The sequence below is a fragment of the Papio anubis genome, chromosome 1 (genome assembly GCF_008728515.1).
Source record: "Papio anubis isolate 15944 chromosome 1, Panubis1.0, whole genome shotgun sequence".
NCBI classification, from domain to species: domain Eukaryota; kingdom Metazoa; phylum Chordata; class Mammalia; order Primates; family Cercopithecidae; genus Papio; species Papio anubis.
This window is the reverse complement of record NC_044976.1, coordinates 197,684,488-197,711,746: the sequence shown is the minus strand read 5'-3', so window position 1 is coordinate 197,711,746 and position 27,259 is coordinate 197,684,488. Positions and strand designations below refer to the sequence as shown.

The 27,259-nt window shown below is 38.0% G+C and overlaps 1 pseudogene; it reads left to right on the top strand.

The window, feature by feature from the left end:
* Nucleotides 1-398: 398 nt before the first annotated feature.
* Nucleotides 399-2,770, top strand: LOC101010174 (annotated as a pseudogene).
* Nucleotides 2,771-27,259: the final 24,489 nt, after the last annotated feature.

The following is a 27,259-nucleotide window of genomic DNA, read 5'->3' as shown; positions in this document are numbered from 1 at the left end:
GCTGGGCGTGGTGTCACATGCCTGTAATCCCAGCTACTTGGGAGGCTGAGGCAGGAGAATCACTTGAAACCAGGAGGCGGAGGTGGCAGTGAGCTGAGATCGCGCCACTGCACTTCAGCCTGGGCGGCAGATTGAGACCGTGTCAAAAAAAAAAGGCCAATGAACACATGAAAAAGGGTTCAACATCATTACATGTCCAAAAAAAAAAAAAGGCACATTGAAACCACAATGAGATGGTTCTATGCACTTACAAAAAAAGATTAAAATTTAAAATGACTGATGACACTAAATGTTGGGTAGGATGTGGAAGAACCAGAACTCTGGAACATTGTTGAAGGGAATGAAACATGGGTGCGGCATCGGCGGGGTCCCTGTAAGGCTGCTGACATTCTCTCCAGATGCTGAGACCCGTGTATCCTTGGCACAGGCCAGCGTTGAGCTGTAGTTGTAGTAGTCTGCCTTCCAAAGCAATGTCTATTTACAATGAAGTGGCAGTCTCCATAATTCCAGTCACTTTTCTCAGAAGGATTGAAGAGTTTGACAATTTACTTGTGAAAGAGAATCATGAATTAAGAATAGCAGAGGGGGCAGGTGTGGTGGCTCACCCTGTAATCCTGGCACTTCGGGAGGCTGACATGATGGACAAATTGCTTGAGCTGAGGAGTTCAAGACCAGTCTGGGCAACATGGCAAGACCCTGTCTCTACAAAAATTAACCAGGCACGGTGGCACGCACCTGTAGTCCCAGCTACTCAGGAGGCTGAGGCAAGAGAATCACTTGAGCCCAGGAGGTGGAGGTTGCAGTGAGCTGAGATAGCAACCCTGTACTCCAGTCTGGGTGACAGAGACCCTATCTCAAAGAAGAAGAAAAAAGAAAAAAGAAAAAAGAAAAAAGCAGGAGGGCAGGAACAGTGAGGGGTTTATTCAATGGACTAAAGCCTGGAAATGTAGACTTTGCCAACACTGCCACTCCTACTCAGATGAAGACGATGTTTCAGGCAGCCAGGATTTGGATGATAAACAACAAAGGAGAAGAGCGCAGAACAATTACTGCCAGGCTTCACAAAGAAAACGTTAAGATTACTACACTAGAGATTGATGTTGCCACTGACGGATGATATGCTGAAGTCGAAGTCACAACGGACCGGCAGAAAGATGCTGAACACAAGGCTGTCCCTGTAAATTCTGTTTTAAGATTTTAATGATACCTTATTTGATGACTTTAATGGTTATGATTTAAAAAATAAGAAAGTTAGATTTGTTGGACATGCCAAACAGAAATAAAAGAGGATTATGTTATACTTTTAAGATATTTCAGGTTTTATAAGAGTACTGCTTTTTAAAAATACTTGTACGGATCATGACTGGCTGATAAATACTCTTACTAATTAAATCTTATAATTATTTACATATATCCTTGAAAATAATAACAGGAACTGCAAATAACATTATTTGGAAAGGTTCAAACACCTTAGAGAATTCAGTGTCAAAATCATATTAATTGCCACAATCTGAACAGGATAAGTTAGAACAAAATCCAAATGTTTTCTTTTAAGTAAACATGAAAATTGCAGCAATATTCAAGTTCAAATTTCCAAAATGCTCCAGGAGTTGCAGAAACTCTCACAGTGTTGATTGCTAAATTAAAATAAGAAACTCATGAGCTTCCACTTAGCACAGGTTGAACTTTCCTCTTAATATTCTTCCCAACTTAGCTAGACCTTCCTACACTTTTATGGGACAATTGTAGAGCAACCTGGTGACCACGGTCCTGAGACTTTGTAAACAATTGCAGAAAATGCAAAACGCTTGGCTGGAATATCAGGAATGACGATTTGGGTGGAACTGAAAAAAATTTGTTGGTAACCATGTAAATCATTTGATTCCCCTTATCTGTGATCTTGATGTGGCTCCTTATGTAGGTTTACCTGCTAATTAAAGTTCAGAAGAGTTTAATAAGGTCAGTAAAAATGCTGAAAGTTTTTCACCAAAGTCAATGACTCTTTTCGCCTCATTATTGAAATGATAGGATGATGTTGCAAAAGTGGATTTGAGGTCGAAGACTGCACCAAAAGAGAAAAGCCTTGGATTATTTATGGTTAAAAATATGAAAGATTTAGTTAAAGCAACGGATAGTTCAGAACCATTAAAACTCGATTAAGACTTCATTATAGGTTCTAGGGAACGTGATGCAACTACTTGTGATGCAACTACTCGTGTATGTGAGCTACTGAGGTACCAAGGAGAGCACTGTCTCTGAAAGGAAATGCAGCAGTGGTGAATCCCATTTCCTGCAAGTGTCACGATGTCAGGAAAGTGGGGATCTCTTCAGGGAAAGAAATTGGGGTTCTGTTACCACAGCTGGGAGAACAGTGGGAAAAAAATGGTTACCGGCCGGGCACGGTGGCTCATGCCTATAACCCTAGCACTTTGGGAGCTCGAGGCGGGTGGATCGCCTAAGCTCAGGAGTTCAAGACCAGCCTGGGCAACACGGTGAACCCCTATCCCTATTAATATCCAAAAAAAAAAAAAAAAAATTAGCCGGGGGTGGCGGCCTGTGCCTATAATCCCAGCTACTCGGGAGGCTGAGGCAGGAGAATTGCTAGAACCTGGGAGGCAGAGGTTGCAGTGAGCTGAGATCACGCCACTGCATTCCAGCCTGAGTGACAGAGCAAGAATCCGTCTCTAAAAAAAAAAAAAAAAAAAAAAAAAAGAAAAGTGGTTACCAAATGGAAAAAGATTCCCTTCTAAATGGCATAAAGAAGACATAAAACTAGTGGCTACTAAAAGTCAGAACATTTTAAATAAGGTTTTTTTTTTCCTTCTCCCTCTTAGTGAGATTTTGGAAATGACAGTACAATAAAAGCCAGTTTAAAGGACCTCTTAAACATAAAGGTCTTATTTTATGAATTGTATTTCAGGAATTAAACTGAAGTTCACCTCCTCTTGATCTGATTTATATTACTGAAACAGTTTTGTTGAAATAGTTCCAACTGAGAAAAGCATAATTGGTTTCTACTCTCTTAATCTATTTAGACTTTTTTTTAAATTTAGTTTTTGCATAAGGTGGCACTCAGATTGATCTGAAAAAGTGTTAACTGTCTTGAAGAAAAAATGTTTATTAATTGCAATTGAGATAACTGAATTACTTTGTACAATGACTGTCTATGATGTGTTTGTTCTTATCTGAATTCCAAAATAAATAAATGAGTGCCTCAAAAGAACTTGAAAAAAGGTACAACTATTTTAGAAAACTGTTCAGCAGGTTTTTTTTTTCATTAAAAGGAAAAAATACACTTGCCCTATGGCCCAGCAATTCCACTCTAAGTATTTACCCAAGAGAAATACAAAGATATGTCAACACAGTGAGTTATATAAAATAATATCTTTATTCCTAATAGTCAGAAATTAGAATACATTCAAATGAATATCAACAGAAAAATAGATAAATAATTGTGGAATGGTCATATATTGGAATATTAACTAATCGGCAGTTAAAAAAAGAATTGACTAATAGTGTACACAAAAACATAAATAAATCTAAAAACATATTGAACAAACAGAGCCTTATCAAAAGAATGTATACCCTATGGTTTCATTCATATGAAGTTCTAGAATGGGTGGAACTAATTCGTGGTGGGAAAAAGAAAAACTAGACCATATGCATCAGGAGACAGGGTGGAGATTGACTGGAAGTGGAGATGAAGGAACTCTTAGGGATAATTGGAAAAAAAAAATTTAGAGAGAGGGTTTCACTCTCTCACCCAGGCTGCAGTGTTGTGATCACAGCTCACTGTAGCCTCAAACTCTAGGGCTCAAGTGATCCTCCCACCTCAGTCTCTCAAGCAGCTGGGACCACAGATGCATTCCACTGCATCTGGCTAATTTTTAAATGTTTTGTCAAGACAGAGTCTTGCTATGCTGCCCAGGCTGATCTTGAACTTCTGGACTCAAGTGATCCTCTAGCCTCTGCCTTTGAAAGTGCTGAGGTTACAGGTGGTAAGCCACTGCACCAGGCCAAAATAGAAATATTCTGTGCCTTGTTTGAGGTGATGGTTACATGAATGAATATACTTGTCAAAATGTATCTCAGCCAGGTGTAATGGCACATACCTATAGCCCCAGCTACTCAGCAGGCTGAGGCAGGAGGATCTACTGAGCCCAAGAGATCGAGGCAATAGTTCTCTACAATTATTCCTAGGAAAAGCCATTGCACTCTGGCCTGGGCAACAAAGTGAGATCCTATTCCTAAATTTTAAAAAAGTTATCTAATCCTAAAATCTATGCATTTCACTGTATGTAAATTTTACCTCAATTAAAAAAGTATCTGTGCTTGGGTCTAACATGATCTTCTTCCTGGCTACCTCTCTGATCTTATGTTCAGTCACTCTACCCCTAGCTCACAGTGCCCCAGGCACTATGACTTTATTGGTTGTTCCTCAAACCCACCAACCACTCTCACCCAGTCTTTGTACTTGTTGTTCTCTTTGCCTGAAACACTCTTCCTAAAATCTCTTCATGGCTTGCTTCCTTGCCTTCTTTGGGTTTCTGCTCACTTGTCTTCAGGTAAGAGACCCCGACCACTCCCTCTGAAATTCTATCTGTTATCTGACTTATCCCCAAATGCTAGATGTCTTGACCCTACTTTACTTTTCTTCTATAATAACTGATATTGTATTATGTGTTCATTTGATTATTTTCTTCTCAGATTAGAATGTAAGTTTAATAATGGCAGATTTTTGTTGTTGTTCTTAACCGTATCCCCAGTTCTTAAAATGGTGCCTGGCACAGAGCAGACCTTGTTAAATGAATGAATGAAGACCTCTGTGGCTTACTTGAAATATTATCTTCTGGTCTGAACATAGCTGGGAGATTCCCTTCCACTGCTCTAAACTCTTGTTAGGTATAGTTGCATTTTGTCTCTCTCTAGAAGGGCCTCCCCTACCTGAAGAAACTGGGAGTAAAATATTTTCTTGTGATGAAACTATTTTTCCACCCCATGTTTCAGACTATGGTTATTCTGGTTTGTGGTTTCCTCCCAGGTAGGTATGGATCACACTTATGCAACCCACGGTCGTTTATTCTCACATTATCTGATTTCCAAACCAGCTTAACTCAGATCATTAAGTTGCTGATCCAATTCATTCTTTAAATTAAAATGACTGAAATGATCAGGCTGACCAGACTTTGGCATGGCCATTCCATTCTTAAATGTTTAGTTTAAGATAGAGAACAGTGACATACACAGATATTCATGTATAAAAATAATATATAAATATTTAAAATAGAAAAAGACACACTATTTTCACTGGTAATAAAGTTTTGGCCAGTGACTGTAAGTGATGGAGAGCTGTGGTTGACTTCCTGGGGATATAATCAGTCTTTGTTAGGAAAATGAATGGCTACATAAGTATAGTACTTGTATTAAGTATTCTATGCTCAAGATTGAACTAGATTAATTGTCCATAGAGTATTAATCTCAAGCACCTCAGGCTACTTCTTCACGTTTCACAGCTAGCACTGGAATAAAGGAAGTGAGGCATTGAATTAAACCTCTTCATTGTATAGAAAGAGCTTTCTTAAAATAATAACTTTTTAAAAATTTTTGATTCATGTCTTATAGATGAGATATATAAAAGTTTTGACATAAACATCTGAGTTAGTGGCTCCTTGAGGATAGAGAGATAATGGATCAAACATGGCATATTTTTAAATATGTCAGAAAAATATTTACATTTTGGCCATTTCATAGCATAGGTACATTCTTTGCACTGGTGGAATGAAGTAGTTATAAAAATAAATAACATTAGTGAATATTTGCTTCAAGTTAACCAACATTTTCTGAGCATGTGTTAAGCATTATGCAAGAAATTCTAAATACAAAATAAACCAGGTGTTCTCGTGCTTGAAAGGAGCACAGGTGGAAGAGAGTTGTGAGATAAGATAGATGCATGCACAAGTGAGTATTATGCTCTAAGGCAAACTTTAAAACACACCATAATCAAATGTAATATTTAATGAGAAAATAAGGCAGATTCTGTTCTTAAGTGTTTTCATCTGGGTCTTAAAAGATGTTTAAGACTTAGGACAAGTATTGAATGTCAGGCAGAAGGGACAGCATGAAAAAAAGATACACAGTCAGGAAACTGTGTGTATACTGGTGGGAATGATGGTAGCCTACTATAAGAAGAGCTTAGAATTGGAGGGAAGATGTAATGAAATATAGGATTAGAAAGTTCAGCAGGGGAAATGTTTACAGAGGGCTGAGGAGTTTAGGGTTTATTACATTTTCTATAGGGAACTTCTAAAGTTTTCTGAGGGCAGTAGTGACATCATCAGATCTATTTAAAATAAAGTTACTTCTGCAAAGCTGTATTGGTTGGACTGTAGGGAAGAGAGAATAAAAGGAGTCTCTATAGCTGCAGCTTACTGTGAGTGGTAATAGTTCTACTACATGTTTGCAAACATTCTATACTCAGAAGTGCAAAGATACATTTGTATAGGTGTCTTTATACATAGAAGGATGCATTTACTGCCCATCAATGATAGACTGGATAAAGAAAATGTGGTGCATATACACCATGGAATACTATGCAGCCATGAAAATGAATGAGTTCATGTCCTTTGCAGGGACATGGATGAAGCTGGAAACCATCATCCTTAGCAAACTAACACAGAAACAGGAAACCAAACACTGCATGTTCTCACTCATAAGCAGGAGATGAACAGTGAGAACACATGGACACAGGGAGGGGAACATCACACACTGGGACCTGTTCGGGGTTGGGAGTAAAGGGGAGGGAGAGCATTAGGACAAATACCTAATGCATGCAGGGCTTAAAACCTAGATGACAGGTTGATAGGTGCAGCAAACCACCATGGCACATGTATACCTTTGTAACAAACCTGCACATTCAGCATATGTATCCCAGAACTTAAAGTAATATTTAAAAAAAAGAAGGAGGAGACATTTACACACATTCACACAACACACACACATATACACGTGTTGGTTTGAAAAAGACTCTGAATCTGAGAGATAGAATATTGTATTGGTTAAGGACACAGGCCTTAGAATCAAACAAAAGACTGGCTCCTTCACTGTGTAACTTTGCTTAAGATAATTAAACTCTAATATAAAATGGAGTTAAAATGTTTAGTTTTAAGTTTTGTTAAACACTAAATGTAATAACCTATGAAAAGGATTTAGTATAGTTCTGACCTACTGTATGCACACAATAGCTGAGAGCTAACATTACTACTATTGCCATTTTCATTATTGTTGTCAATTTGAGATGTACTTCAAGTCAATGAGTAATTTGGTAATAGCATTTACTGGAAACAGCTTGAGGTCTAGAGTCAAGAAGATAAAGCCCATCATTTCCAAAGCTATAATTTTGCCATTTTAACAAAAGAAGACCCAGAAACAGAACACAGAATCCTCTAAAGTCAGTTCCAAGTTTCTTTCCCAGAAATTACTTCAATGAGTAAACACTTTCCATCTCTCCTGAAGTTTCACTATATACTTACTAATGCATTATGCTACTCCTGCTCAGGAATGATCTCCAAAGCATTTAACACAGTAGTTTATCAAACATATTTTTCCCAACTGCTTGAGGTTTATCATACAGTAGCGTCTACAACTCATGAAGAAAGCAAGCTACAAGGATTACAAGTGATTTTTTTAAATTTTTTATCTTGACAGATGTTTAAAAACAACATTAGCAGAAACAATGACATTTGCAACAAATGAAAAATAAAGTAAATTAAGAGACTCAGAAAAGACAATGAGGGTAATTTGTTCACAATGGTTGTTGACTCACTGGGTGATTGGTGCCAAAAAGAGTAAACAACCAAATATAGTCACCGAAAACAGTAATAATCCACGAAAGAATGAAGACTTGTTCTGTGATGAATCACAGAAGTCAGTGTTACACAGAATCATTCAGAGGGTTTAATTAACCAGAAAGCCATCATTATAGAAGCTCATCTATAACAAGTCTAATGGCATGGACATTGAAGACAGCATTGTCCTGGGCTCCATTGTTGGGAAAGGCCTGGTTTCATCTAGAGTTCTACTTTTCAGATAACACCCACTTTTCATATGCCATAAGGGCTCATAGATCTTGGGTTTTCATTCTTCTCCCTGGCTTCCATATTATCTAGATAGATAGGAGGTACTGGAAAGAGAAGGTCTGAGAAATAAAATCTTAGGTTACATTATTGAATATAGTCTGCTGAGTAAATTTCCTCAAAACAACAATGAAAAAGATTTTTTCCCACTAAGAAATCCTGAAATACACCAGAATATTCATAGCTTTAAAATTCTTCCTTTTGTGTGTGTTGCAGGATAGGTAGTCTGTGGTCTTGCTCTTTTCATTTACTTCCACTTTTCCAGCTTAATCCTCTCCTATATCCCTTATGTACTGCACCATGAACTCTATTCAGCCACCTACCCATGGACATCTGAGCAAAGCTCACATACTTGTACCAGAACACTTGCCTGGAATTCTCTTTTCCCCATGATAACTTGTTGAAAATATTTTCTTTTGAAGTTTCACAAAATTCCAAGAAACCTATCTATATTTTTTCTTTTTAAATATTGCTGTAAGATTTTGCTTCTAAAACTTTAGCATTGACATCATTTTGCTTTCATAAATATCTGATTTTCCAAGCATATTGTAAGATCTTAAAAATCAGGAACCAAGGCTTTTGTATTGCCTCATCGTCCGAAATGCCTGGCATAGTGATTACTGTATTACAATTGAGAATGCAAAAGCAAATCCTAGTTTTACCACTTAGTACCTGTGTAAATTTAGATGTATTATTTTACCTCTTGGAATTTCTGATTATGCATCTGTAAAAATGGGTATAATAATACCAATTTCAAAGGTTTATGAGGATTACTTATGATAATACATAAAAAGCATCTAAAATGGCACTTGATCCATTGTGTGTGCTCAATAAATAGTAGCTTAAAAAATAAAGTAGCTTAAAAAATAACTCCACTTCGTTCTGTGGAGTTGAGGTAGAATAATCTTCTTCAGATACATCACTCAGATTATGCCTTCAAGTTGGCCATCAGTTAAAAACAAGCAGCCATTTGTGAGAAAGGATACCCAAGCACAGGGCCAGGTGTGGTGCCTCACGCCTATAATCCCAGCACTTTGGGAGGCCAAGGAGGGCGGATCACGAGGTAAGGAGATCGAGAACATCCTGGCTAACACGATGAAACCCCATCTCTACTAAAAAATACAAAAAATTAGCTGGGCATGGTGGCGCGCGCCTCTAGTCCCAGCTACTCAGGATGCTGAGGCAGGAGAATCGCTTGAACCCAGGAGGTGGAGGTTGCAGTGAGTCGAGATTGTGCGCTGCTGCGCTCCAGCCTGGGCGACAGAGTGAAACTCTGTCTCAGAAAACAAACAAACAAAGAAACAAAAAAACCCCAAGCACTTTACTACAACTCTAATCACTGGGAAGAACAGTTCTTCTTACAGTGATATATTGTTACAAAACCCACTTGTGTCTGCGAGCAATCTATGATGAGTCTAGTTTTACCTGCTGATTCCTCTGGAATTTATTGCAATGATAAACTTTCCAAAAATTAGAAAGTCATTCCAATATACATAAAATAGTCATCTGCATGGAATCAACCTAGATTCTCATCCACAGTGGACTGGATAAAGAAAATGTGGTACATATACACTATGGAATACTACATAGCCATAAAAAGAATGAAATCATGTCCTTTGCAGCAACATGGATGCAGCTGGGGGCCATTACCCTAAGTGAATTAATGTAGGAACAGAAAGCCAAATACTGCATGTTCTCACTTATAAGTGAGAGCTAAACATTAAGTACACATGGACACAAAGAAGGGAATAATAGACACCAGGGCCTACTAGAGGGTGAACGGTGGGAGAAGGGTGAGGATTGAAAGCCTACGAGGATTGAAAGCCATTGGATACTACTATGCTCATTACCTAGGTGAGAAAATAATCTGTATACCAAACCCCAGCAACACATAATTTACCCATGTAACAAATCTGTACATGTCCCCCCTAAATCTAAAATAAAAGCTGGAAAGAAAATAATCATCTGAATAATTATAAGAAAAGAACTGATAAGAAAATGTGAGTTTTGTTCTAGTCAAATGAATTGTTGAGCTTTCAAGGTTTTTCTCAGCCCAGTGATGGTGCCATTCTTAAGCTGTATGTTTCTAAGCATATTATCTGTGACGGGGTAACCTGCTAATTTAGATCAATTTAATATGGAATCAGTAACTATTAAGATTCACTATCAGGCAAACAAATCCAATTAAATTGCATTTAACTCTACTAAAAATATTTTTAAATCACTTATATATGCCACTTTAAATCACCTATATATGTCATATTCCAGTTATGGAAATTACATTGCAATTGAATTGGGTAAAAGTTGATATATATATATATATATATATATATATATGTATATGTATGACATATATGAATATGTATAGGTTTTATATATAACCTTTTTGATATATAATTTATATAACATATAACTTTTTGATAGTGATGTTCTGAATCTTTTCTTCTAGAAAAATGGGCACTCCCCACTCAGTGATCTTGTTACATCTTTTACAATGTTCTCTAATAGAACCATCAATATTTTATTGCTCCTAAGGGATGAGAAAGGACTCATGTTTATTCATATTTTTAATCCTACTCTTACAGCCTAGTACAATGTTGGCCCATGGTGGATGATCAATGAATGTTCTTTCAATCAATTAACTCATTTTCTTAGTTTTTCCTACTCCAACTTGCTCGGTAACTTTGAGCATATCATCAATCTCTATGGGCCTTGACTGTTTCTTCCATGGAAAAGAGACATTAGACACAAAGGGTATCTCATAAATACGTACTTAGGACAGCTGGTGCTCAACTTTCCAGATCCCACTCTCTTCTCACCCTTATTACCTCCCTTAGTACAGAGAGTGACAGTGTTAGTAAAAGCAAAGATAAAACCACTTTCTTTATTAGATCTGGGTAAGGTCAGCAGGCCCAGGAAACATGCAGAGTCAGATCTGCCTAGGTTTTAATAGGGTTAGAGAGCATAACTGGATCTCATCCTCTGTTTTTTTTTAATGGACTATTACCAGGCCCCGGGATCAAAGACTCCTGTTGTTTATCTTTGCTCTTTTACTTTAATAACTGCTGACACTCCATCAGGGTGTCCTGGAGGCCCAGAAGGAGTTTTGATTGTCATTCAAGATGAGATGATATAAAACTCACCAGGCTCTGTACATATCCTCTTATGAGCCTAAGGGGGTAGAAAATAGCATTACTCTTGTTTAAAATGAGCTATCCTTAATCCTTATTTTACAGATCAGGAATCTAAGGCTCAGAGAGACTAACCCATTTCCTTGTTCTGGGAACTGATTAAACAGAGAAGCAGAGTTTGCTCTAAATATCAAGAATACCCATTTCCCTGGAAAAATAAAAAAATAAAAAATAAAAAACCACAGCTCAGTGAATGTGAACCTTGTATTTCCATCCCCACTGGTGCTTCTGTTGGGTGCTAATAACTCGTCTTCTCCTTAGCACCCTAACAGGTCTAGAAAGATAGAAGGAAGAAAGAGTCAGCTTTATTGTTGGCTGTCAGTAAAACAAAATAGACAGCTTCTTGGTGAAACTGGATTTGAGATTGTAACTGGGGTTGACTTGTGACCATCTTTATACCTCACCCTAAATGTGGACATCAGCACCAATGGGTGGGAACATTTGAGCCCAATTTACTCATCCAAAAGTCAAGGAGGAAGCTGAAGAATAGCCCACCTCAACCAAGTGGGAGAAAAACTGCCCCTTTGCCTGCTTCATAATGGGAGGAAGAGGTGAGAAAGCCCTGTTCCCTCTTATAAAACCCAGGGCAGAAAACACAAAAAGGTACAAGAGAAATGTGCTCATATTGCCATTCAACTGAATAAACATTCCTTAAGTGAAGTCACCCTATAGGGCATGAGGTGCTTAAATTTCAAATCAGCTATCTCTGCTCCCTGAGTTGGAATAAATATAGGTGAAGATGGAGAGACTGGAAGTATTCACTTCAATATTATCTTCTCTATGAGGAGTACAGTAGAAGTGTCTCCTTTATGGAAATGTAAGGAAGAAAGAATAAGTTCTTCCACATAGAAGCTTTTAAGTCTCCATCATCTTCCCACCTGCGCTATGGCAATAGTCTCTTAATTAGTGTGTTTGTTATCATTCTATTTATGTTTTTCACTAAATGAAAGATGATTATTAAACTGTGACTCCAACCTTCTGCCAAACCCTTAATATTTATTTGAGAAAATCACTCACTCTTTCCATGCTGCTGTTTCCTTTTTAATAAAATGAGGAAGGTCAGGCACCGTGGCTCACCCCTGTAATCCCAGCACTTTGGAAGGCCAAGGCGGGTGGATCACCTGAGGTCAGGAATTGGAGACCAGTGTGGCCAGCATGGCGAAATCCTGTCTCTACTAAAAATACAAAAATTAGCCGGGCATTGTGGCAGTCGCCTGTAGTCCCAGCTACTTGGGAGGCTGAGGCAGGAGAATCGCTTGAAGCCAGGAGGCAGAGGTTGCAGTGAGCTGAGATCACACCATTGCACTCCAACCTGAGAGACAGAGCAAGGCTCCATCTCAAAATAAATAATAAAATAAAATAAAATGGGGAAGATGGTAATTGCCATGCAAGCTTTTGGTGATAGATGAGTTAACATCATAAAGCACTAATAATTGCTAGTTATGATTCTCATCTATTTATCTTTCTCTGCCTTCTCTCAGCTGCCCTGGCTCAGTACGTGGTATTCCTGTTGTTAGGTACATCACTGCCACAGTTCTTAGATTAATATGGGCTTGAGGCTGGAAGTACTCAGCTAATTCATTTAACTTAATACCACCTAATGAATCTGGGCTGACTCAGGACACAAGGCCCCAAAGATGATCATTGGGTTCTCCAGTTGGTCCCTGAGCTTTTCTTAAAACATAGCCTAGGCTTTGTTGGTACAGAGCTACTTACTGATTATCCAGAACTGAGCATTAGAGAGAGAAGAAGACTGGGGATACAAGTAGCAGATTTAATCTTTTGGAAGCAATCACTGCAATTATCATAAATGAGTGCAAAGAAAAAAGAGAGCCAAAGACAAATATGTAAAGAACATCTGTATTTAGGGCAGTGGCCTTTAACCATCAATATGTCTTGAACCCACTTGTGAATATTGTCTCAGATGTTCCCACAGCAAAATTATGAGATGCGAAGGTGATGTGGTGATTATAGCATTATAATCGAGTCATTACAGCTTTGAGATTAAATGATTTGTCTACGAGCAGAACCCATATTCCCTAAATCTCTGCTAAAGAAAAGCTACTAAAGTCAGGTATGGTGGGAATGAAGAAAGTCTTACATTGGCTGATGCAAATCTTGATGTGAGCTTTCAAGATTTGGCCTTCGGAGAGGAAATGCCTTTTACTGCCTACCTCATTACTTTTTTAAGCTCTTGGCAGAAAAACTCCCAAAAAATAGAAAATATTATTAGTGTTAGAAAAGTGCCAATTTCAGCTAAGCTCTGTTGAGTCAGTAATTCAACATAAGAGGATTGGTAGAGAGAGTAAGAATAAATAACTTCTAGGGTTGTCTGAGCAGCTGAATTTATGATCTATAAAACTCCATCCATAAAAGGGAAAAAATTTGAACATATAAAAATTATAAGCAAGTTCTGCATGGAGCTCAGTTACTGGCAAAAGAGTTTTTCCTAAATGTAGCATTTGGGTTTTGGGGGATTTTAGCAGACAAACATGTTTCAAATTTTATGGAACTTTACTAAATGGAAAGCGTTGTGCAAAGATCTGGATAGATACTGTTCCTGACCTTATGAAGCTTAGAATCTGGAAGACGGAAAATTCAACCCTGAAGGTTATCTAGTAACACATTTTATAATTTTTCTTTTTTCCTCAAGTTACATTTATGTAAGACAACGCAAACCTATACGAGATGAACTCGATCCTCTATCATGCCTACTGAATGTCTTAGCTAATGTATTCCTTAAATTAACAATCTTTTTCTCTGTGAAGAATATTGGTTTCTCAGTGGAGTTGAAGTATATAAACAATCCCAAATAAAGACATAGATTTGCTCTGCTTCAAGGAGTTTACAAACACATCAAAGAAGAGAGATATATTTGGATGTTTTAAAAAATTTTTCAAGTAATAAAGCCACAGTAAAGAAAATGTAAAGAGAAAAATCACCCCAAATCTCACCACTCTAACACTCTCTGGCCATGTCTTTTAATATCTTATGCTGATCCCTCCTTTTCTTGTGGATTCTTAATGTATCAGAACCCACAGTTTAGTCCTTGGACTTCTCATCTTTTCTATCTTCACTTACCCCAAAGTGATCTCATCCAGTCTCATAGCTTTAAATGCTATCTGTATGCTGATGGCTCCCAGATTTATAACTCCAACCTAGATATTGTGCTACTCCTATAGTTACACTGAGCTGTGCCCTTGGTCTTCAGCAACCACTATCTCTAGCTTTACAATTTTGTCGCTTTGAGAATGTTATATAAATGGAATCATACATACGATCATGTATAATCTTTCGAGATTGACTTATTTTCACTCAGCGTAACTCCTTTGAGATCCATCCATGTTGCTACACGTATCAATTGACGCATTTTCTGTGCTATGTATATACTGCCATTTATTTAAACATTCATTCATTGAAAAGCATTTGAGTTGTTTCCAATTCTTGGCTATTACAAATGAAGCTTCTACGAATATTCATATACATGTATTTTTGTGGATGTATGTTTTCATTTTTCTGAGATTAACACCCAGGAACATGATTGCTGGGTTATATCTTAAATATATATTAGTTTACTAAGTAACTGCCAAATTATCTTCCAGAGTAGCTGTACCATTTTACAGTCCCATCAGCAATGTATGAAATATCTAGTTTCTCCACATCCTTCCCAACACTTGGTATTGCATGTCTCTCTGATTATAGCCATTCTAGCGGGCATGTTGAACATCATTAATAATTTTGCATTCATATATTCTTGATGAAATGTCTTTCCTGTCTTATGCTCATTTTCCAAATTTTACTGTTGAATTTTGAGAGTTCTTTATATATTCTACATAAAAGTCTTTTGTTAGGTATTTGGTTTGCAAAGATTTTCTCCATCTGATCTTGTTCTTTCATCCTCTTTACAGGGTCTTTTGTGGAGCAAAAGTCTTTAAAAAATTAATTTAACTACATTTCGACATTTCTCAATTGATTTGACCAAGATTATCTCTTTTTTTGGTCCATAATTCACATCTTATAGATCACAAATGTTCTGCAAAACACATACCTGAAGATATTGTTTTAGGAAGTTCCTTTCACTCCCAACATCCAAGTGTTCTCAATTCTCTCAGAATTCTACTTTCTACTAAGGATCAGAAACTACTCTAAGAACCAAATTTATGGCAATGAATGCTATAAGAATGAACCATTCTTCCGACTTGCATATTGATGCTTTGCTTGGGGTTTTCTGGGGACAAATGTAAAACAAATAAGAAATGAATTTAAGGGTGGGAATTTTAGTCTTCATAGGAGCTGTTTGGAAAACACCATTATATTGCTAACACATGGCCACTAGACATTGGATTCTAGCCTTGGATTTACCATTAACTGTTTGTGTAACTTTGGATAGGCCACTCTATCCTGAGCCCGAATTTCATCATCTGTAAAAATGAAGAATCTGGAGCACATTTGACATCCTATAATTCTAACTCATATCAGTACTCTATCCAGTTGCAGATGGGAATCTCATCTGTGATGAAAGTGTTGCACGATTCTGATTGGGAACACCAAACAATAAGTATGATTTGAGCACTGAGTGTGTTTAAATGATCCTGAAAATTTCACTAGGATGAACCAATGTTTTGCAACACCTTCCTAATAAAAACACAAGGTGTTTTCTGCTTTTTCTAGAATCAAAGTGTTGAAGCAGTCCTCCACTGCTCCAGGTTTCCTGTGTCAGAGTACTCTGAAATCTACATATCAGTTCTCTGATCATTTCTTTCTAATCTCAATCAAAACTGAAAATCTGTGATCATGATCAGGAATAAACTAAGACAGACAAGACCATTTTTATTCTTTTTTTTTTTTTTTTGAGACAGAGTCTCACTCCGTTGCCCAGGCTGAAGAGAAGTGGTATGATCTCAGCTCACTGCACCCTCCGCCTCCCAGGTTCAGGCAGTTCTCTTGCCTCAGCTTCCCATGTAATTGGGATTACAGGTACATACCACCATGCCCGACTAATTTTTTTTTTTTTTTGTATTTTTAGTAGAGACCAGGTTTCACCATGTTGGCCAGCCTGGTCTTGAACCCCTGACCTCAGACAATCCACCCAGCTCGGCCTGCCAAAGTGCTGGGATTACAGACCTGAGCCATCATACCCGGCCAAGACCATTTTTCTTAAAGTTAAGTGGGGTTTGGAGGTAGGAAGGGAGGAAGAGTGAGAAAGAAGGAGGAAGAAGCTGATGAATAGACTTGTGATGATTTATTAATCAACTGGCAGATACACATTCATCCAGTAAGAAGAATATCATTAAAACTGGGTTATAATTAATTGCAACAGCACCCTTGCTTAAAAGGAACTTCACAAAGAAAAGTACATCTCCTAGGCAATTTGGAAATCAGTTTAAAAGATGCTTTTCTCCTAACCTGTCATCCTAAGACTAGGGAAGAAGCAATCATTTATAGATACAGAGGGAAGAGAAGGATGAATGTAGTAGTCAGCCAAAGAATGCTGATATCCTGGGTGCTGGAGAGAGAGGCAGAAGTGTAAGTGCAAGAAAGAGGTAAGCGTGTCTGAGAACACAGTGGTGAGGGTGGGTAGGGAAGAGGATAGTCACAAAATCACAGATATTTAGAAAACCACTTGGTTAAGTGAATCAATAAAAGTTTAACAATCTCAGATTTGCAAAGGATTTGAAAGGTAATCTATCGTCAACCACCTTTCCCTTTTATCTGTGCTCAAATTTCTTTTTCATCATAATCATTCACTTTCCCATTTACTCAGCACGTATATTTTTTGAGGTTTTATTATGGGCTTAGTACTGTCATGGGTCTGGAGAACACCAAGGTGATTCAGACAGCATCCTTTTCATCAAGTAGTTGACATTCTAGTCCAGGCTAGTCTAGTTAGGACAACTAAAGAAGTAGTTATTAAAGAATTAGATGTGGTTTTTTGCAGATATGTACTAAGGGTGATTTAAAGCAAAAAGGAAGAATGCTTATTTCTATCTGGGCAAGTGAAAAACCCACAGGAGGGGTACCTGGGGTTGGGGAGGGTGGGATCAGAAAAGGCTTCATAGTCAAAGAGGATTCTTTAAGTCTAGGGTCCTCTTTGGGTTCCTCATAGTCAAAGAGGATTTTAAGGGTCCCATTTGAGGATCTAACATCACCAGTTTTGTTCTTTCTGAGATACAAAGTTTGGATGTAGGGTGAGAAGTGAGGTGGATAGAGAAGCCCAGACTCCCAGCCCGCAAATTTTTCCCTCTTTCTATTTCCGTGTTACTACTTTTTCACACATTTAAAATTAATCTTGTTTTATGTTCTCTTTTGTATCTATTTTGCTTTTAATCCAGGGGACTTTAGTTGAAAACAGCACCACAGAATTTCAACACTAGAAAGTATCTCACAGAATGTAACTAGAAATGACATTTCCTAGAAGGAAACTGAGGCCTAGAGAAAGAGACCAACACACACTGGAATATTGTAACACAGCTGGGTCTAAACTTCTAATCCAGTTCTTTTTTCTTTTTTCCATTATCTCTGCCGCCTACTTCTTTTTCAGGCTATACTTACAATCTCCCTAGGGTGCCAGATAATACTTGTATATTCCAGCTATTTTCATTTTTGCATAATTTTCCCATGAAGATTTTGTCGTTTCCTCTTTCAGACATGACCCAAGAACCTCAGTCTGGCCTAATTAACTGATCCCTATGGCACCTTAAAAGACACTGCTCCCTTGGGAGATGAAGGGCTCAGGATTGCTGGGCCTCAGCTGCTGCGTTCCCACCAGCTCAGGCCCTCTCAGTACGGCTAGGATGCAAGCAAGTTTCATCCTACACTGAAAAAAATATGAATGCCTGTAGCTGGTCTGGTTTCTTCCAATGTCGTTTACAACCTTTGTGATTTGAATCTGTTCATAGAAGAATTAGTTGATGGTTTTGAATGTTATTAGAGAAGAACCCCAACTAGTTTCTCAAGGCATTCTTCTGGGAAAACTGCAGCTTAATGAAGATAGTATTCCACATCGTCTCAAGGAAACAACTTGTCAAAACAATGCCCTTTTCAGAATTTAGTTGTGGGTGGATGGAATATGGATATAAATCTGGAGTAAATAGAAATGCTTAAATGTGGCAAAGCCCTTTCCCCTTCTGTGCCTTTGCCTTTGTACAATGACTCATTCAGGATCCCAGAGCCAAAACTGGTATTGTACACAGAGGCGGAAACATTTACATGTGATTTGGGAAAGCTAAAAGCTAAAAAAAAATCTGCTAAAAAGTTTCCCTTTCCACTGAAGCTTCCTGTGGCTTGGCCTGGTAAGTTTGTCTATTAGATGTTCACCATAAGTTATTTAACCAAAACATCCACACCCTTATCTTCAAGATGAAAATGCTAAAATGTGTGTGTGTACAATTTTTTTTGAGCCAGTCTCTCTGTTGCCTGGGGTGGAGTGCAGTGGTGCAATGATAGCTCACTGCAGCCTTGATCTACCAAATTCAAGCAATCCTCAGTCCTCTTGCTTCAGCCTCCCTAGTAGCTGTGACAACAGGTGTGCCACCATGCTTGGCTAGTTTTTTTTTTTTAAACTTTTAGTAAAGACAAAGTCTCATTATGTTGTGCAGGCTGGTCTTGAACTCCTAAGCTTTTGTGATCCTCCCATGTCGGCTTCCCAAAGTGCTGGGATTACAGGCGTGAGCCACCATGCTCCACCAAAATGAGTATTTTAATACATGTAAGATCACTAACATAATGCTAGGCAAAGAGCCAAGGTGTTCCATGTACATAACATGACTATGATGCTAGTTTATTTCTTCATTTTGTTGAGCAAGGTACCTGACCTCCCAGTTTACATCAAGCTTGTAGTTAAAAGATAAAATAAGACACAGTCTTAATTTTTTTTTTTTTTTTTTTTTTTTTTTTGAGACGGAGTCTCTCTATTGCTCAGGCTGGAGTGCAGTGATGTGATCTCAGCTCACTGCAAGCTCCACCTTCCAGGTTCACGCCATTCTCCTGCCTCAGCCTCCCAAGTAGCTGGGACTACAGGTGCCCGCCACCATACCCAACTAATTTTTTTTTAAATCTTTTTTGTTTTTTAGTAGAGATGGGGTTTCACCGTGTTAGCCAGGATGGTCTCGATCTCCTCACCTCGTGATCCGCCTGCCTCTGCCTCCCAAAGTGCTGGGATTACAGGCGTGAGCCACCACACCCGGCTACACAGTCTTAGTCTTTAAAGACCTCACAGTCCCTGAGGAAAGACAGATCCATAAACAAACTCACAATACAGTATGGTAAACAATTTTAATGGAAGGAACCACAGGTATGTTGAAAGAACATCAGTACAGCTGGAGACAGGGAGGGACCATATGGTACGTAACTCCTAAAAGCCAGAAGGGGTTATTATCACATGATTTCTGGGTGCTACAGAAGTTTTTCATCACTCACTAGTATTACATAATTTGCTAGGAATCTATTAAGAAACTTCAAGTAGCCTGATTAGAAGAAAAGACATTAGGAAAAGCAAGTATCAAGAGTTGGAAAGGGGAAAGAACATGGCATCAGAAAATCCAGAGTGGCTGGCAGCAGGGGCAGAGACTTCCTAGAGAGGACTGCAGGTGGAGCAGGAGTTCTGAGCACTGGGTACTGAGGTAACATACTGACTGTATCCTCTTCCAGGAAGGCAAGGTTCAGAAGTTAAGTGCTGGAAAAAGAAGGCCACACACAAATTCCAAAAGAGAACCCTGAGGGCACCCTCTAGATATTCAAAATATCCCATGCTTCACTATGATCATAAGCAATGATAATCCATATAAATCATTTCCATCTTCAGTGTTGTATGTAATACAGGGATACAGAATTCAGCTTCAAAGCCTATGCTTTTTTCTCATGATGCCATAACACTGCATGAACCTTGAGTTTGAAATTAATTTGAATTTGAAGTAATAAAAATAAATTTAGTTCTTGAGTGATTTTTGCTTTTACTTCTCTTGCTTTGCAGTTAATTGATGAAATCCTTGGATGGTTTGCATCATTTTTTAAGCCTATATAAATATTTGTTTCTCTCATTTGCCTATTTTGGCTTTCTTTAGAAAATGGTCTTAGTTTATTGAAATTATCGCCAGTGCTTTAAAGAGTATGACTTCCAGTCAATTCAGTTCCACAGTTTTATTGAGCAAATATCATGGATTCAAAATGAATGCACACTCTAACCCAAAGTCATACAGAGTGGTATAAAGAACTTTGTAGACTCAGCAGGGGGAGGGTGAGAGGTAGCATAGAGATAAAAAATTGCATATTAGGTATAATGTAGACATTACCATAATGTAATGGGTGTACTAAAATCTCAGAATTCACCACTATATAATTTATTCATATAACAAAAAAACACTAGTACCTCAAAAGCTATTGAAATAAAAATGAAAAAAAAAAAAACAATATTAATGAACAATCTAGATATTCCACTTGCTTTGATTCATATTTTTTACTGCACTTAACCACTACCTAACATGTCATGTATTTGTTCTTTTGATTATTGTCTGTTTCCTGTACTAGACTGTGAGCTCTATGAGATCAAAAACAGTCTCAGTTTTGTTCAAAGATGTGTCTTCAAAAACTAAGTAGTCCTGGAAACTTATAGTTTCTCTACAAGTATCTGTTTAAATGGCTGTGTGACCATGAAGTGCTGAAAGGAATGAAAGAATGTGTAAGGCATTTGGTCTCAGGGTATGCATCTAATTGGAACTCAAGATACAAATGAATGAAGTTTACAACACAGCGGCAGTTAAGCTTCCATAAATCTGAGGCCTCAAATTCAGATGTGATTGAAATTTAACTTTTGTGCTTTGACTTAAACTGGATTTCAAGTTCACATTCCACTGGGATGGTACAAAATTTGTGTGCTTCCTCTCCTTTCCCCAGTTTGAATCTAAGATTAGTTGGGGAGCTTATATCGGCCAAGACTGGTAGGGATGCTGTCTGGACCTCATGCATCCATCCACACCAGTCATCACTGTGATGCCCATGGTCCTCTCTCAGTGGCTCTTCTAGGTATGGCCGTTTTCTCTGCCCCTTCCTTCTCATACATAACGACACAAGAATTCTTGTGCTACTTTTCAGCCATCTTCTAAAGATTGCCTTTGGTCCTCCCTGCATAGCCTAAGCATCCTCATTTAGGAAACTAGGTCCATCCTCTGATCTCGAGACCACCACAGACCTCAAACCGCCTTCCTGGGCTTATATCAGATTAATAAAGGAAGAGGGTCTTTCTCTTTCTTGGGTCCACAGAACTCTCTGTTCTCAACAACTCCCTTCTAGTACTCTTTCCCTTCCCAAACCTGGAGGAATATTTTTCTAGTGTGCAGTGGGAAATGCCTCACCCCTCAATCTATACATTTCCCAAACATTTTGGATCCTCTCCATTCTTTCCTGAAAGGCCTTTGAAAAACAAACCAGGATCAAGAGGCTCACAAGCTTTTTGTCCACTCCTAGAATGACAAACACTGACAACTGTTGGCTTATATAGAACTATTAACTTGTAAAGAAAATGGCAACACATGATGGAGGGGAAGGATAATATTTCAAAAAACGTTATTTTATTATATTCTTCTTTTAGTAAATCTTTGCATTCCTATTTTTTAAAAAAAGTATTTCTCATTCAGTTGTTCAACCTCTCCTCCCTCCTCAAGGTGAGATGATCTAGGTCTGTGTCACAAATTGGCATCTAGGACAATGATATTCTTGAGCAAATCAATCCACACAATATCAGATAATCTACTCCATAATGGAGGCAACAATCTAGAGGCAATGAGGCAGTAGTCAAACTGGCTGACATGCTTAGTACTGGAATTGAGAAACCAGTCTATGTCCCGGAAGAAGAGCTGATCACACTGAGTTTTGAAACTTTTTGCATTACTGTTATTCCATCAAAGTTCTTTCTGACCCTAGGCATCTCCATGGGCTGGAGATTCCTGCATCTATTTGAGTAGTGGTAAATTCTCTACTGGGCATGGAGGTGAAATTAATTTCATAAACTGGTCGGGCAGCATCTGACTGAAGTTCAGCTCTCAGCTAAGTCACTTCCTACCCACACCCAAACCCACATCTTATGAAATAAAGAACCTCAGGGACTTCATTGCTTGGGCTTTACAGCTTAAACTCTTTTCAAGCAATCTGGGCAGCTGTAACTTGCTTAACATTTTTGGATCTTATAAAAGATCTTTTGTAATTTCAATTTTCTCCTGGCTTGCCATCTATGGGCCCACTCTATCTAAACTCATGGTAATATGCCCACTAGGCATTTCCCTAAAAGAAGACCCTTTCCTGATTCTTCCAAATACTCACCTCTGTCCATATTCAAGAAGGAATGTTGCTTCTTCAGATTCTTGAACTAGGTTCTTTTCCCTTTCAAAGCTCTCTAAAAATGTTTTTTTGAGTATTTGAATCTCCCACAGTTGGAATGTTTTCTCTCCTAATGGTCAATGCCCTCAATTAATTATTAGGCTAAGTATAACTTACTTACCATTTGTTAAGACCTGCCATATTTTAACTACTATTACTGGGTAGGAAAGAAGCCCCAACGTCTCCCAAAGACCAATCTCATTCCGTCACTGTTTTTGTAATGTATGAACTCTAGTAGCAAAAATTATAGGAAAGTGGGAAAGAGTATTAAATCTTGTTTTCCTGCCTTAATAGTTATGTTAAATCAAACAGAAGAAAGAACTTACCATAATGTTGTCTAAAAGCAGGGACTCTGATTCTTGTTCCCAGAAAGATTTGGTGCTTCAGGAATATTTTGTTTAAATTATTATCAGTACTTTTGTCTTTGAGAGGAAATGAGAATCATGAAAGATATGAACAATAAGACCTGAACCATCCATTTTTTATGTTGTTTTTAAGTAGGATATTAAATGCTCCATGCCTTATTTCCTGATCCCTTCACCTGACATTTTTGCCCAGGTGTAATTGAGTTAAATTGAATATTAAGAAGCACCTATGCTGTATGGCTGAGAGTCGGTTCTGCTCTTTACCTTGGAGCAGCTGAGGACAGGTTTTGACTGATGTACGTATGTAAGCCTTTCATTTTCTTTGGCACAAACTGGGGGAAATTCTTTTCTTCAACCATTGCTTCCAGGAAAGCAACCCTTACCTAGTAAGAGGTCTTAAATTTCATATTTGTATTATTTTTTGTTTGGTTTAAGGGTACTCTAAAGAGTACCCTCTGTTAAATGTGTGCCCCAAGGGGTACGATTTCATCTCAGCTAAGATAGTGTGTTATCCTGGAAAGAACATGAGATCTGCAGTCAGAAAGTATGGGCTTGAATTCCAGCTCTGTCACTTACTAACTTGAGTGATGTTTGTTTGGCAAGTCCCAACTTCTATCTCAGTTTCCTTGTCTATAAAATTAGACTAATAGTCATGTCTACTTGATAGATTGTGAAAATTAAGTGAAATAATATCTGTGAATACCACGCTGTAAACTGTAAGTTGAATAAAAGCTCTTTTGTTCATTATTTACTCTCTATCCTACACCCCACACATTTCATCCTTGAGCATTCTGGTGTGACTCAATTTGCATTTCTGTCCCAACTCTTGCCAAGATCATTCATGATTGTATCATGCACATGCATGACTATCCAACAAACTTATCTTAAACTTTTTGACTTCAAAGTCCTTCTTCCACTTTAATAATTTAAACACATGGCTGAATCTTGACCTTGGAGTACCCTCATCTCTGAAATGGTAAATTCCAATACTTCAATATCGGATTATGATCTCTTATCCTTACAGTCACTATATTTCCCTATGTCAACTTGCTCTTTAACCTCATTGAGACATAGTTCTTTAAATCCTCCTATCTTCTCCCAGTTCATCACTCTCCTGATGACTTCTCTTTTTTTCCTAACCAATCTAGATCCATGGTGTATCTCTTATACTCACCAGCACTTCAAAATCCATAGACCCTTACCCCTCTGAATCCACCTTGTGAATTTACCTCCATAGTAAACCCAGACACATGGCTTCACCACTTGTGCACTTGGAATGCTGAATATTGCAAAAGCACATTACATACTTGTGTATATTACTGCCCTTAGAAATTTGTGGACTCCAACTCAGTAGTATGCCCTGTAATGTTTGACAAACCTTTCACCATCACCGCTCCAGTGTCTCTTCTGTCTCCCACAAAGGTTAGTTCATAGTTTCTTTAAACTTCATAAACTGTTAAGTGTAAAGATGGATCCCTACTCCATCTCTGCTGCAACTTCAGTGATGATCATATCCCTTAAGTTCACAGGGAAAAAAACGCCAGTAGATATGGACCCCCTTACCATCTTACCTTTGATCCTACAATCTTAACATTTACTTAAATATATATTCATTCCCACTATTTTCAATTCTATATCAAAGGAAGAGGTTTCTCTTTTCACTTCAATGCTAGTTTATTTCCATATTTCCTACATCTGATCTCCTAGTCTTGTAAGGCAACTTATACCTTTATCATCCTCTTCTAACCTGCATTTACTATTTTCTTTTTAAACTCCTTTCAAGTAGGCTATAAATAATAGTAGTAGTAATAACAATAAATCTTCTTTTTGAACTTTGCATACTTCTCTAACTAAAGCCCTATATCTCTCCTTCCTTTTACTCAACTGTTCAAAAGATTATATATTCTTTTGTCAATGCATTTCAACCTCTCAATTACTCTTCAGGTTCTGTTCCCATTACCCTTCGGAAACTGTGACTCATTTCAAGCTGAAAGGATCTTTCAGGTTTCAATTCACTTATCCTCACTGTTTCTATAGAACTCTTCCACATAATCATGCCTACCTTAATAACCATTTCCTTTTCTGGCATCTCATCTTCTTGCCTATATCCATCCTATGCAACTCTCTCATGCTTTTCCCCTCACATTTATATGTCATCCAAATTGAAAGCATCTGGAGGCCCAGGATTGAGTCTGATTATAAATTGTGCACCCTAGAGTTGAGCAGCTGACAATCTATATACCACACATGGCACTCCTATTGTGAATCTGTTCCACAGTTGCAATATATACAGCCAGGTTAGTGTCATTGGGAGATCATTTGAGTTTTATAAGGGTTAGAGAGTGGGAATACAAATTCAGGGGCATAGGTCATAAATAGAAATCATGAAGTGAAAATGACATTTTCTGAACTTTTTTTTCTGTGTCGTGGATGGTAGTCTGAAAAGAATACTTCTTAAGTTACCTAAGTGATGCTTACCCTTCATAAATTTCATCCATTCACAGACATGCTTGTAACCATATTTGGCAAATTATTCAAGGAGTTGAATAATAAATTTTCTCCAATTAAAATAATAGCTTGCTCCCAGGTGATTTATATATAAATAACTATACCGTATCTGACCCAATTGGTATGCATTCTTTTAGCAAATATGAATGAGATTTGGCTGACACTTTCCCCACCTCCTAAGGTTTCTGTGGCTTTACTAGGTAACTAAAACGTTTTATCTGCTCAGCTCCTAATAAGGAAAAACACATGTAAATGAGACACTAAATATTTTGGGGGTTGGGTTATTAGTCCATCTCCTTTTAAAAATACACAGTTGTTCCAAACAAAAACAATACCCTCCTTATCGGGACAGAGCAGTATTTTAACTGTAGCAATTACTCACTGGCATAAGAAGTAGCATGAAGCACAGAACCCAGAGCCATGGGATTTTCCCCTACAGTCAGAGATATACATTAGAGGTGACTTCATTCAATATTTTCATTTTACAGACTAGAAAAAAGGTGTGAGAGTTGAAGTGATTTGACTAAAATCTGTGTTGACTATGTCTTGTTTTCTGTATTCTTGATGCTCTGGCATTTAAGGCATTGATCCTGGAGCGACTGCCCCACACAGGGCTAGCTAATTCCTAGAGAAAGCAAACTCCCCAGCATGTGTGTCTTGGATATTTAAACCTACCAATCCAGAATCCACATCCCCAACTCTATGTTTTATCAAACTCTCACATGCCAAACCAATACTCCCCATCCTAAATCACCTCAGGGTCACCTACCTGACAGCTAGGCACCACTACTACAGCCCACAACTTACCAAAATTACTCAAACTATCCAATCTTAAAGTGTTTCCTTGCCCATTCCTTCCTGAGAAAACACTAATAAAGCCTCTGGGTAATGTTCTCCCCTCTCTTCCTTCTGCTTTCTGACTGGTCTGGGTGTTCTCGCTTGTGACCCTGCATGGCATGGTTTATCTCTTATTTTTAGGAATTTGTTAGTATACTTCTTTCTCATGACAATCATTTCTATGTCTGCTGTTTTACCACACCTGATTAAAACAAATCTTAGGTACATTTTGAATAAGGTCAAATACATTAGTTGTAAAAGTTAAATGGCTATGACCAGAGACTACAGATTGCTAGACCTCTGTACTATCGACTACTCCCATGTAGTATCTTCTCCTGCAGTCCTGAAAGGAATAAAGACCAGGGATTGCATCTCTGGAGAGAACCAAATTTGCTTACAAAGATAAATTGCTCTTGGAAAATAATTTTTAAAGTTCTATGCAAATATAGTATATTACAATTGTTTGTGGGGCCGTCTAAAGAAATCTAGGAAATATTTATGAGTGTACACATATATGAAAAGGGGTTAATATAAAATTGGGCTGGTGCTAGAGAAGGGCACCTCAGTTTGCCCATCTGTGTTTATTTCTTAGCTAATGGGTATCTGTGTAAGGCATGGTGCTAAGCATAGCTGCAAACAGAAGGTCAATGGACCCGGTTATTTTCTATGGGAGCTTTCAGTTTAGATAACACATATGCATCTCTCCAACATAGCAGGGCCAGAGGGGTTTAAGTGAAAAGACACAACAGGATTCAGTGGGGAAAAAACAATTCTGGGTGGGACAATCAAAGAAAGTTCCATGTTCATTTTTATGCACTCTAGGGTTGGTTATAGGACCGGGAGACATGTTATTTGA